Source organism: Poecile atricapillus, chromosome 6, assembly GCF_030490865.1.
Source record: "Poecile atricapillus isolate bPoeAtr1 chromosome 6, bPoeAtr1.hap1, whole genome shotgun sequence".
NCBI lineage: Eukaryota > Metazoa > Chordata > Aves > Passeriformes > Paridae > Poecile > Poecile atricapillus.
The window spans coordinates 19583416-19595931 of NC_081254.1; positions in this window are offsets into that span (position 1 = coordinate 19583416).

Below are 12516 nucleotides of genomic sequence, written 5' to 3' on the forward strand. Positions count from 1 at the left end.
AACATCGGAGCAAACAAATGATGTTGCAGAATTGTTTCTGCCTAAAACAAGCAGCAAAATTCCAGTTAAAAATACCCGTGTCTGCTTTGATAATAAAATGTATGTGTGTGATTGTGCATGCACATGAACATATATAGGTGCATACAGTAGGGAAAAAGAGTCAAGGAAGGAATAAGTTCATCAAATCTGTAAGTATGTGGCACCTCAGCAGCATGCAAGCTACCCTGGGTGCAATCAAAGCCTTCTGACGCTCCGAGGGACTCACTGGAAGTGTTCAGGATATTAAGAGTGACAAGCCATCAGGACTGCACTATCAGACCAGTAGGGAAGGAAAACTGAAGCAGGGTGTCAGTTTGAATTGTCATTATCCCTGTTCAGGAAACAGCGTCGAGAAGGGCAAAGTAGTGGCAGGAAGAAAGGAGGTTGGGACATCTGGGGACTAATCCCCCATCCCCCAGGAATTCTGCACCCGTTCAGGACCTGGAACTAACTGACTTTTGCATCACACCCTGTCCTGCCTTTGTCTGCTTGAGAAGGAGGGTGACTGTTCCCTGGGTGCTCGGCGTGGAAGAGCAAGGGGGCAGATGCATCCTGTGCCCAGGGAAGGGTGTTGGGGCAGTGGGAGGAACTCTATGGTGCAGTGGGAGTGTGCAGCACTGGGCAACACCAGGGATGGAGGGAAGGAAGGGAGGGTGGGGAGGGAAAGGCCTATAATCCCCTTGGTAAATCCATGCCTGAACTATAAAAGGATAATCCATGTGCAACCCTGGCCCCACTTATAGGATTTAGCTCTTAGTGTAGAATACTAATATTTGGCTGTTTGTTTACCCCTGTGAACTAATTTGGCAGATTCTTATGATTCTCACAGGGAGAATTTATTTCGATTTTGATATTACTCAAAGCCTTGGGTCCTGGAGTCATAGGATTATATGCAAAGCTCTGAGCAGACTTTTTTAATCCTTTTTCTTAAGAAATAACTATTTGTTGTGGATGCAGCAAAAAGCTTGAAAGCTGGCCTGCTGTTCCACAACACAATGGCATCAGAAAAGAAGCCACTTGCTAATTCCTTTTTTTTTTTTTTTTTTTTTTTAACATGGTGATTTTTAAGCCAGTTTTGCAACTGTGAAAGGTGAATGGGGATCAAGCCCATGATTTTTGAAGAGTCGGCACGGTCAAGCCAGGCTCTGCCTGTAGATTCACACTGGCTTGGAAAGCTTCAGTGTCCGCTTTCCTGCTCCTAAGCCAGTGGCACTGCCTTGGGAGAGCAGTATCACAGGCAGAAATCAGATCCTTGAGCTAAAAATAATGTGCAGAGTTTGGGAAAGAAGGAGGCACAGGAAGAAAAGGAGTATGGTTTAGGATCAGGAATTCAGGCCTTCAATTAAAAAGTAACTTTCTAGCCTTGGACAATGCAGAGAATGGCTTGAAAATGTGATGCATGCATCCCCTTAACACAGAAAGCCAGTACAAGAATCCCAACTATGTTATTTTTATAAGCTTGCTGGTTTGAGGGCTTGCTCTGTGATTTTTGAAGAGTTAAAGTTGTTAATACTATGGGAGAAGTGTCTTTTCTTTAAATGTAAAAACTGGCTTTTATGGTAAAATGTAAAGAAACAGAAGGAAAACAACAGTTTTCTCTAAATGTGTTTGTGGCTGTTCCTCTCCCATTCACTGTCCTGAAAGAAATTAAAAGTTGCAAATGTAATCACAGCTAGGAGCAAGGCAAAACCGGATATGTGCAGAAGATTTGACTCTTGATTTATGAAAATATTTATTTTTAATTCTGTGCCCAAGATCATTCTTTTTGAGAAGATTTAAGCACATGCCTGAAGTGGAATAACTGCAGAGGGAGTCCACCAAATCAGGGCCTTGAGGAGAAAGTTGACAGTAAACCCAAAATTTATTATAAGAAAAAAATTCTCTCCCTCAGTAAAAACAGAAGCAATGCCTAAAAATCCCAAACCTTCATAAATCAGGCAAACAAGACAGGCAGATGAGAATCTTATCAGGCAGTGGAAATGAGGCAAAAATAATGCAAATTATTCACACATTTTGCAACTTTGCCGGACTGAAAAGAGAGGGTGAAATCTTGGTGAATAGATCAGGAACACAAGCAAAATCTGTGCCTAGCAGCTTAAGCTGGAAACACAATAGGTACAGATCCTAGAATTCCAACACCAGAAAGTTTTTAGAGGATGTATGTGCATCATTGGTAGCTGCCTGATTTTCCTCCTTCTCAGATCCTGCTGTGTCTGGCTCTCTTGCACGACTTCAGCTTCTCGGGCTGCCCCTTCCCAGAGCCGACTGGAGAACAAATTCCCGCTGGGGCCCGTTCGCTCCCCAGCTCAGCCAGGCTCTGCCGTGTGCTGCACAGAGGGGATGCTCCACAACCTCTCCTGAAAATCCCTCCAACACCCTGAAAATCTACGTGTGCCTAACTACACTGATTTGTTGTTATTTTACCCCTCATTCAGATACTGACAGCCAGTTCTTTCTCTGGTCATAGCTATCAATAATTACCCTGTAATTATAGAGATTGAGAAAATATCTTTTAGGTGAGTGATATTTTGCCAAATTTGTTCCAAAGATAATGTGAAGGGAAACAATGTGTTCATACACATTGAGACAAAGAGAAGGGAATGTTTGGCTGTCTGATTTTCTAGTGGTTTGGACTCATTCCTGTGTCATCCTCTTTCCATCTCAGCTTGTATTCTGGTAACAGGATAGAAGAACCCCAAATATTACCCAAAAGTGGGAGGGAAATGCGTTACACCAAGGATCTGAAGGGAACCGTTTATTTAGTATATTAAAAGGATCAAGAGGTGACTTGCTTCCTGTATATAAATTTCATTCTGGGGAAGAAATACCTGGTACTAAAAATCTGTTTAACCTGCCAGAGAAATCTGTAGCAAGAGCCAATGAGTAAATGCTGAAGCCAGACAAGTCCAATTAAAAATAAAGTACTGGACCTTTTTAAATTTTGTTTCACTTTGTCCAAGGAAGTCAGGGTGATTAACCATCAGAGCAGCTGTTACGGGAAGCACTGGAGTTTCTCTTTCTCAACATCTTCGGCTCAAGACTCATATTCCTTCAGGAAGAAAGTTATTGTGCTCAATAAAGGGGTAGCAGGGGGACAATCTCTGGTCTGTTATACAGGCAATCCAGCCAAATCATCGGAAAATGTTTTGTGAGATTAAACTGAATAAACAACTTAGTACCCCTCAGCTAATTTTTAAGCAGAAGGCTTCTTTTAAAAAAAAAAAAATGGAAAGGGAGAATAAAAACCCTTAGCAATTGAATATATTTTTTTTTATTATTATTACAGGAAAGGAAAAAAAGGAAAAAAAAAAAAAAAGGTGAACATTTTGTAGAGGCAGAGGGATCTGGAGCTAAAAGGATGCCAGGATCCAGGGCAGAGCAAAGCAGAGGGCTCACTGCTGGTCGGGGCTGGTGGGGCTCTCCCCCAGCACCGCGAGCCTTTGGGGAAGGAGCTGCTCAGGCTCCATGGAGAATCCTGCCTTGCTGATTTCCAGCTGAGCAGCTTTCCACACTCAATGGCCGTCCCTGCTGCTTTCATGCAGGGATGTACTCTAGCTCGGAAGAGAGCGGTTCTGTTTAGATAGCCCCCAATCCTAGCTTTACCTCATCCCTTCCAGCAGAGTCACTGTAATTAAGATTTGTTAAGGTTTGGAAGAAATCTCATTAATCAGATAAGATCTGAACTTTATTTTCTTTTTAAAGACCCAATTTGATCTCTCTTGCTTGTGGTAATTGCTCTCCTCTTCTGACATGGAAATTCATTTTCCAGGCACATAAAACACAATAGATTTCCATTGTCAACAGCAGCAACCCCAGGAGGCTTGAAAATATTCCTCCAAAGGCTAAGAAGAGTATTGGGAGCAAATCCAGACACAAGCAGTCAGAGGAAGCATGAGACAGGGTGCTGGCAGACAGATATGGGGTGGAAGAAAGGGGTTTGTATGGCCCAAAAAGGAGGAGGGATACACCAGGGACAGGAGGGGCAGCAGGACCCCCACTGTGACCCTCAGTAAGTCAGGTTGAGCTGGCAGGTCCTACCAAGGGACCCTGCACAGAGAGGAGAAAAGTTGTTGCCACTCTTGCTTCCTGACCTGGGTTGGTAAAAGCATCTTTCTCCTGAGTTTATCAGAAACCAGTACTTCAAAGAGCGATCAGAAAAGCCTCCTGGACGCCTGACATTTCACATGAGGCAGCACCAGGATAAATGACACAGTGTGAAATATACTCCACCACATCAAATCCTATCCATCAGCAGGATTCCTGGTTTGTAAATGTCAGGTATAGAACGGGAACTCCTCAGGAACATCTGAATCAGAGGGTGGATTAATTCCCTGCCATCTACTTCCCAGCTCCCCAACTTCCCTTGGCCTCCACCACGCTTTGGTGGGCTCTGCCTTCCCACCCAGGCCAAGCCCAGGCAGCCAGGCGCTGCTGCCAGGCCGGGAGATGTGTACAGGTGAGGCACACACCCTGAACTGGGCTGGCTGTACATGTAGCTCTTCTCACCCCAGGGACTGCAGTCCTCAGGAGAGACAGGACAGGAGCACATGGCAGCTCACTGCCAAACTCTTCAGCCAGGGCACAGCATGTCAGCCCAGTGTGTGGCCATCTAAACTGGCATCACTATCTTCCTGCTGCCCAGGGCACTGCACCCTGCCACCCCTTTGTCACGCTGGTCCCCCCCAGCCCATGCCCTGCTGCTTGCACCACCTTATCCCTGAGTTTGACCTGGACCAGGAGAGGCTGAGCCCCAGCTACTCCATGAGGCCAGTGGCTACAAGCAGCCTCCCTTGTCCTGAACTGTCACAGCGAGAATAAAGCTGAGCCACAGTTTTCCAGCACTTTCAGGGGGCCACACGATCTTGCAGCAGCAGCAGTCCCTGTCACAGCTCAGCCTGGCCACCTTCTGGAGATGCTGAAACTTTGGTGGAGCAAACAGAGACAGAAATCACTACCAGGCACATTGTGGGCTCCCAGAAATGGGCAGTCCCAGGCAGCTGGCCCATAAGGCTGGCTGTGGGTGACCGGGGTGGCCAAAGCAGGGAGCGTCCCCTGCATTGCTGGCCACGTGGAGGCAGAGACTGGGCAGGGTGAGTGCACACAGAGGTACTAATAGAGACCTAGGGTGAGCGTCCCAGCCCTGCCTGCCTCTCTCATTCTCTTTGCAGAGAGAATCTGCAAACATATTAATCTCATCTCACACACAAACCCTCCGTCCTGATCCCAGAATCCATATATTAGGAGATTTACATAAATTACCAGCTATCAATAGGGCACATGAGGTGCAGGGGCTGAGAGCCAGCACCCTTGCCAAGAATACAGTACAAGAGGATTGGAAAGAAGGGAAAGGGAGGGGGCTGCAGAGAAGGGCTAGGAGCACAGACCTGGTGAGCAGAGGTCTGGAATGGCAGTGTCTGGCTGTGCTCTCTGGGTCTCTGAGTCACTTGCTGCAGCCACTGTCAGGCTTGTCTGCTGTGGTAGGATTAGCACTATATATATATTAAAAAAAAATAATTAAAAAATGTATATATATATATATATATATATATATAAGTAGCTGGGGAAAAAGTATGACCTCTTCACAGCACTGCTTTGCTTATTCAGGGTTTTGCATTTGCAGCCTAGGTCAGAGCTCACCTTAGCCACTGGCAACCCTAAGTCTCAGCAGCACTGGGAAACCAGAGCTGTGTAACTCTACTGGGGAATTCAACAGATCCTTAATTCCCTTCTTTCCACCTGAGGGGCTTTTCTTCTGCTGGGAGAGGAGGAAGGCATAAGCTCAGCCACTGACCACACCACCTGGCCTGAGTCAGGATGCTCTCCACCTTAGGTGCACTAAAAACAGTGTTCAGGCTTCTCTGAGCCATGAGAAATACAGGTGGTGCTTGGTGAGCATTGCGAGAGCCATGTACAGAGCCCTGGCATGCAGATGCAGAGAAAACCACCAAAACAGATTCCTTTCCAGTGTGTTTCCCGGGACAGACCTCCTCTGCAAAGGGGGTGGTGGCCAAGCATAGGGCAGACCCAGAAGTGCTCCAGCTGACACCAGTGCAAGGACGTGTAATGCTGTGCATTTCTAGATCCATCCCCTTGGCATCTACCTGGGGCACAGCCCCATTCCCATGACCCGAAGTCTCAGACCCTGGGCAAGCCTGGGGCGAGCCCTGGTCCCAAGAGGGGACGGAGATGGGTCCTTCCTTCCCTAGGCAGGCAGTGTGCCTGACTTCTTCCGCGGCATCTTCCGAGCGTCCCAGGCAGCAGTCCCGGACTCCTCTGCCTGTGAAGAGCCCCGAGTCGGGGTCCCTTTTGTCACCAGCCCGCGGCCACCTCGGGCTGAGCTCGCTTCTCCCGCAGTGTTCTGCTGCCCTCGTGGGTCCAGAGCGCTCATTGCAGCCGCGCACCCGCACCGGCCCCGCGGCTCCCTCGCCGCGCCTTCCCTGCAGAGAGCCAATGCACAGGTTGTTCCTTTCCCTGCCGGGAGGAAGAGCAAGGCGAAGAAGACACGCAGCTCTCCGTTTTGGGTCTGAACCGAGGGGAGTGGGGCGGGGAGCACTGAGAGGGGCCCCAGGACCCAGTGCCAACCCTGTTGGTGGTGTAAAAAGGGTGCAGAACAAGAACCCCCTGCACCAGAAACCCCTTGCTCCAGTGATCACAGGAGTCATCTCTTCGGGAGGGACATCACGTGCAATCTGTCCCTCCACCTTTCCTGTGGACAGGCAGACATCACTGCTGAGGCCAGTGTGTCCACGGGCTGCTGGGGCTGTTCCGTAGCTATGGGTGCAGAGAGGTACTGGAATTTTCTTCCAAGCTTCCCAGTGTTATTTCCAGTGCAGAGAAAGATAGAAAAGTAGCCAATGAGGCAAAGAAACAAAGCAATGCAAACCATGGAAAACAAGTCTGGATTTGATTTATCTGCTAGAGAATCAGATCAAACAGGGCAGAATTTTTCTTTTGCTTTATGATAGGGTGAGTAAGGAAAATGTGAGTAACCAAAATTAGAGTTCATATATACCAAAATTACAGTTCATATATACAAGACCTCTTGGCAGTGTGACTAGAGTACACACAGTCCTCGGTAGGTTTGGTTTGTGTTGGTATATGACAACATATGTGGCACAATGAAAATATGACTTGCACCATATGCTTGTACTTGTACAGCATCTAGCACAGCAGACAGCATCCTTCCTAATGCCAGTGTGCAGGTGTGGGCACCTGGTCTCACGTACATCCCCAGAAAGTCTAGGTATGGTCGAGAAGGGGCAAGTCCAGCCCAGGTCTAGCAGATAGGTTCCAAACTGAGGCTGAAACTGGATTCAGATTCACGCCTGGTGTATCTGACTCTAGGGCTCTGTGCCAGGGGAGAAGATTTTAACTGGAACAATGCTCTTGAGGTATCTCAGTTCAGAATTAGGTTTTTGACCCTCCTGATAGCTCGGCCTGATGCCCCTGCTGGCGCCCCTCCGCAGGCCGAGAGCATCCCGGCTGGCCGGCTCGCACGGCGCGGTCCCCGCGGCAGCCCCGGGGCGCCGCACGGAGCGCGGGCTCCACGCCGTGGCCGTGCCGAGGCAGCACAGGGCAGAACACGGCAGAACACGGCAGAACAGGGCAGCACACGGCAGAACACGGCAGAACAGGGCAGAACAGGGCAGAACACGGCAGAACAGGGCAGAACACGGCAGAACACGGCAGAACACGGCAGAACAGGGCAGAACACGGCAGAACACGGCAGAACACGGCAGAACAGGGCAGAACACGGCAGCACACGGCAGAACACGGCAGAACACGGCAGAACACGGCAGAACAGGGCAGCACAGGGCAGAACACGGCAGAACACGGCAGAACAGGGCAGCACACGGCAGAACACGGCAGAACAGGGCAGAACACGGCAGCACACGGCAGCACACGGCAGAACACGGCAGAACACGGCAGCACATGGCAGAACACGGCAGCACACGGCAGCACACGGCAGAACAGGGCAGAACAGGGCAGAACACGGCAGCACACGGCAGAACAGGGCAGAACACGGCAGCACACGGCAGCACACGGCAGAACAGGGCAGAACACGGCAGCACACGGCAGCTCCGGCAGCTCCGGCCGCCCTCCCCGCGCTCCCCGGCGGCTGTGCCCACGCTCACCCCTCCGCGTGTCACTGCCACACACCCCTAGAGCTGCCCCTTCCGATCCCTGCCCTCGCCGTCTTTCCTGCAAGGGTCTGCTGGTTTGGTCTGTCTGCCTTCCTTTCAGCCGGGCCTTCCATTTGCTCTCCCCCTTCACTTAGCTCAGACACTTTCATCAACACCATTGTCCCCAAATTTGATCACAGACCAGACACTTCAAAACCCATCCCCTTTGGGTCTGAGCTCTCCTCTTTCAGATGCACAGGATGGCTCTGTATTTGTTCATTAATCTATTATTTGTGTGCCTTAAAGCACTTCGAAAACACTGCCACTGTCAGATCCCAGGGCTTTCATTTTCCACCACAGCCACCCTCTTTTCACTGTAATCCTCGTGTGGGGCCATAACATGGGAATTTTCCCACTCATCCCCGCTTTTTTGTCATCCTAGTGTGAATGGGCATTTGCAGACATATCCAGCATCAGGTAAGCACACTGTGTTTACACTGCGCCTGGAAACGGCTGGGCAGGGTTTGTCTGGTTGTGCCTTGGGTGCAAGACCAGTATTTGACAGAGGCTTTCCAGGGCAACCTCTCAAAAACCAGTGGCAACAATCCAGTCTCTTGGATGTGGGAGGCAATCCCAGCATCAGCAGGCATCAGCATCAGCTCTGTCCTGCTGGGGAAGGAGCGGCAGAGTGTGAGAGCTGTACAGCAACTGCCAGAGGTGACAGCAATGCCTTGGCCACCGCACCGAGAGAGAGCTCATCACAGCTGCTCCTGAGGAGTGGAGTCCTCGCTTGCAGACCTGGAGAGTCACTTTGGGAAAGGCAGGTTGTCATCATACCATCAGAGACTGCAGGTATGGAAAAGCCAGCAGCCAGCCTGATGGCAAATTTGCCTGCAGGACAGGCCAGGGCAACCAGCAAGGTCTGGCTGTTGTTCAGCAAGGGCAGCTGCAGCCCAAATAAACCAAAAATCAGCACAGCAGCTGGAGCAGCACCCAGAGGTCAAAGGCAGCTTGAGTAATGGGGGCCAGGGGAGTGTGACCTGATACAAGTTTCAGATGCTGACAGAGAAAGAAAAAAACCTACGGTAAATGCAGACAAATTTCAGTCAAGAATGGGATTCAGTGATGGGTTTTATACGAAGTGATGGGAGCCTTTCACCTCTGGAGCAAATTCTTCAGAGCAGCAGTAGATTTTCTGTCCCAGTGCCTTCAAACCCTGACAGGAGGCCCTTTGGGAAGGAGGGGTTTAGACAAAAGAAAAAAGGAGAATTCCCTCAGTTACCCGCCAGCTTACACCAAGTGACTGAACAGCTGCTTTTTGACTTAAAATCTCTCCCTGGCTGTGCTTGAGCTGCACAGCTCTTCCAGGTGTGACAGGCAGACCTGCCTCAAGTACAATAGCCTCCATGTGGGTGGGGACAATGGGACAAGTGACTCAGGTGGTTTCATAATCTGTCATAGCAATAGCCAGCACATGCACTCTATCAACCCCACTATCTCTAGTTTGCCTGTTGAGCATCAAACCACCTGCTACAGCAAGCAAATAAAGTTTGCTGAGGAGCATTTTTCTGTTCCTGACCTGCATAAAGAGCACCACCATCAGTTGCCTGTCTCAGAGAAGTGTTTGAGTCACAGCAGCAGTGGAGATGACTGTACCTACTCAGAGCAGTCTTCCAGTTCAGCAGCTAATTACAAAGTCTCTCATACACTTGCTCATGGACTTTCTCCCCTCTTGGGGTCATAAGACAGAGGGCAGATCCATGTGTCATTCTTCAAAGGACCTTCAGGAGGGTGACAGCAACTATACTGTAATCCCTGGGCACAGAAGCAGCTGCCAATATAGGTAGGACCTTCAGGGCCAGGGCAGATACCAGTTGTCCACCAAGAACCATAAAGCCCTCGCTCTCTTAGTATTCCTCAGAAGCACCTCCTGCTTGTAACTACCTCAGCAAAGGCTCTCTCCCAGCTAAACCCACATTTTCTCAGCAATTCCCTGGGAAAACAGGTACATATTAGCTCACAAGTGCAGGGTCCTGCCTCAGCCTGTAGTTCATTTGCTCATGCTGAAGGGCAGTTCCATGACTGAGAGCTCACCTAGAAACCCCCTCTGACACCAGAGACCTCTATCTAGGCCAAGACATGCCTCAGGCAAACACACCATAATACTTCCAAGAAAGTCCAGCCATCACACATTTACTTCCATCTGCACTTGAATCCCTCAACCCTAGGCCACAGCTCTGTTCCCTTCATCCAGAGGCTTCATGCCTGATCTGACCCCAGCTCTAAGGCAGGATGAATGAAATTACCTCTAATGCATCTGAAATCCAGGGAACTTGAAGAAAACACAAACCAAAGGGGGAAGCTTTGAGTAGTCCACAGGTCCTGAGGATGAGTTTTCATCTGGCACCCTACATACAAGGTTCACGAGAGGATTTATGGATGGACAGAGAAGAGGGCAGAGAGTAGCAGGGACAGATTATACCAGTGTAGCTAGAAAGGGAAAGCCTTACTCTTCTTTAGTCCTGCCCTTGGCTGTGGAAATTGGGCATTATATCTCCACCCAAAACCCAGCAGACATGATCCTCTCTCTCAGCTGGCAGGAGGTAGGAGTTGCTGTTCTCTGCAGAAAGCTCAGGTAGGGTAGGTAAAGACTTTGTTGCTCTGGACACCACAGGTACATGGTCCAGGAGACCTCTGCCTCCAGATCTCTGTGCAGACTAATGACATCAAGCCAGCAAAGGACAGGGATTAGTAACCCCGTCTTTCATCTGAGGGAGAGAGACTCAAATCCTCAGTTTAGTTTAGCTTTAGTGCTGCAGAAGCATGGTAATTCCCAGAGAAAATAGGAAGCTGGCAACAAGCCACAGTCCATAGGTAGTAAAGCAGAGTAGAACAGGCTGGGAACTAGTTCAAGCAAATGCAGAGGCTTTGAAAAGAGAGAAATCTTGAGAACTTCACATTCAAAACTGACCACAGCAGAGTTTTGTGAGTTTTCTGGACAATCCTTGGAGGGCTGGCTTCATCTGACTGTTATAAAGGGGATTCTGTGGGTAAATGTATCTGTACTCAGTAGTGTTAGATATGCCTCATCAGCTTGATTTCCTAGATGTACATCTTCCGTATGGTACTTCTGTATCAGAAAGAGCAAGAATGCTTATAGATGTAAACACCACAACTGCCTAAACCAGTAGGTGACACAAGGCAAGAAATACAAGCTTTCTAATAAACCACATTTAAAGAGATAAGATTAAAAGCAAGAATTTCTTAGATGGATTAAAACATATACTGAAAATAAAAACTAAAAGCTTATCCCACCATTATTTTCACCAATTTTATTAGGAGTAGAATATGCAAATGAGGCAGGCATGTTGCCTTACCAAAATCCAGCCCTAGGCAGTCTGCTAGATGAAGCCAAGGACACCCCCACATGCCGGTATTCTCACCAAAGTTACAATTTGTTAATGATCCAGGTACTTGGGTCTCCATTTCCAAGATCAAATACAAGAAAAGGCATGTTTATATGGTTGTATATGAACCAGTCTCAAAATTAAAGGTCCCATGCAGAGAGCTAAAGAGAGCCTACTTCTCTACTTGCATCAGCTTTGGGCCCCACTGTGTTCTTTGAATTCCTGGAAAGCAGTCACTTATGGCCAAGAAACACTGATTTTGTTTATTTGTATTTCACTTGGGCAGATCTTACCCACAGGTTAGTTCGAGAAGATTTCTCCCCAGAGAGGATTCGAATCAGCCAGGCTTTGCTGGGCCCAAACTGCCAATATCCTTGGTTTTCCTAGTTGGTGCCCTCTTTACTCCTTCCAAAGCTGTTCTCCCATTAACTGCTGTGCAATTTTGTCTCCCAGATCCAGGACCTTAGGGCAGTCAGTAGAGTCACCAAAGCTATATTTCTCCTAGTATTCCTTCTGTGTCCTTTGGGAAAGGTACAAACAGGTGACACTGGCAAGGTGCTTTCCTCCCACTACTCATAGGTAACTTTTTTTCCTGTCAGAAAAAGGGGAGTCAGCATATGGAAAGAGAATAAAAAGACCTTTCTGGTACTCCTGTCACTCAGGAAAAACACATTTTCACATACTGGCATGTTCCTTGTAAGTGGTGGGATCAAAGCAAGAGGTTTGGAGACAGACACCTTGCTCAGGCAGTGAGTCCCATGGTTTTAGATGTGCAAGATCCAAGTGCAGTTCCAGTAGATGACAGAGTTCCTTGGCAAGGTGCAAAATAGTTGCCCTGAGGAAGGATTTGGACTGCTGTGCTTTCTGCAGTAGCTGGAAAGGTGCTATCCTGGGCAGCATAAGCAGATGGAGCCTGAAGGCACAGGAGATGAACAAGACCCAGCTCT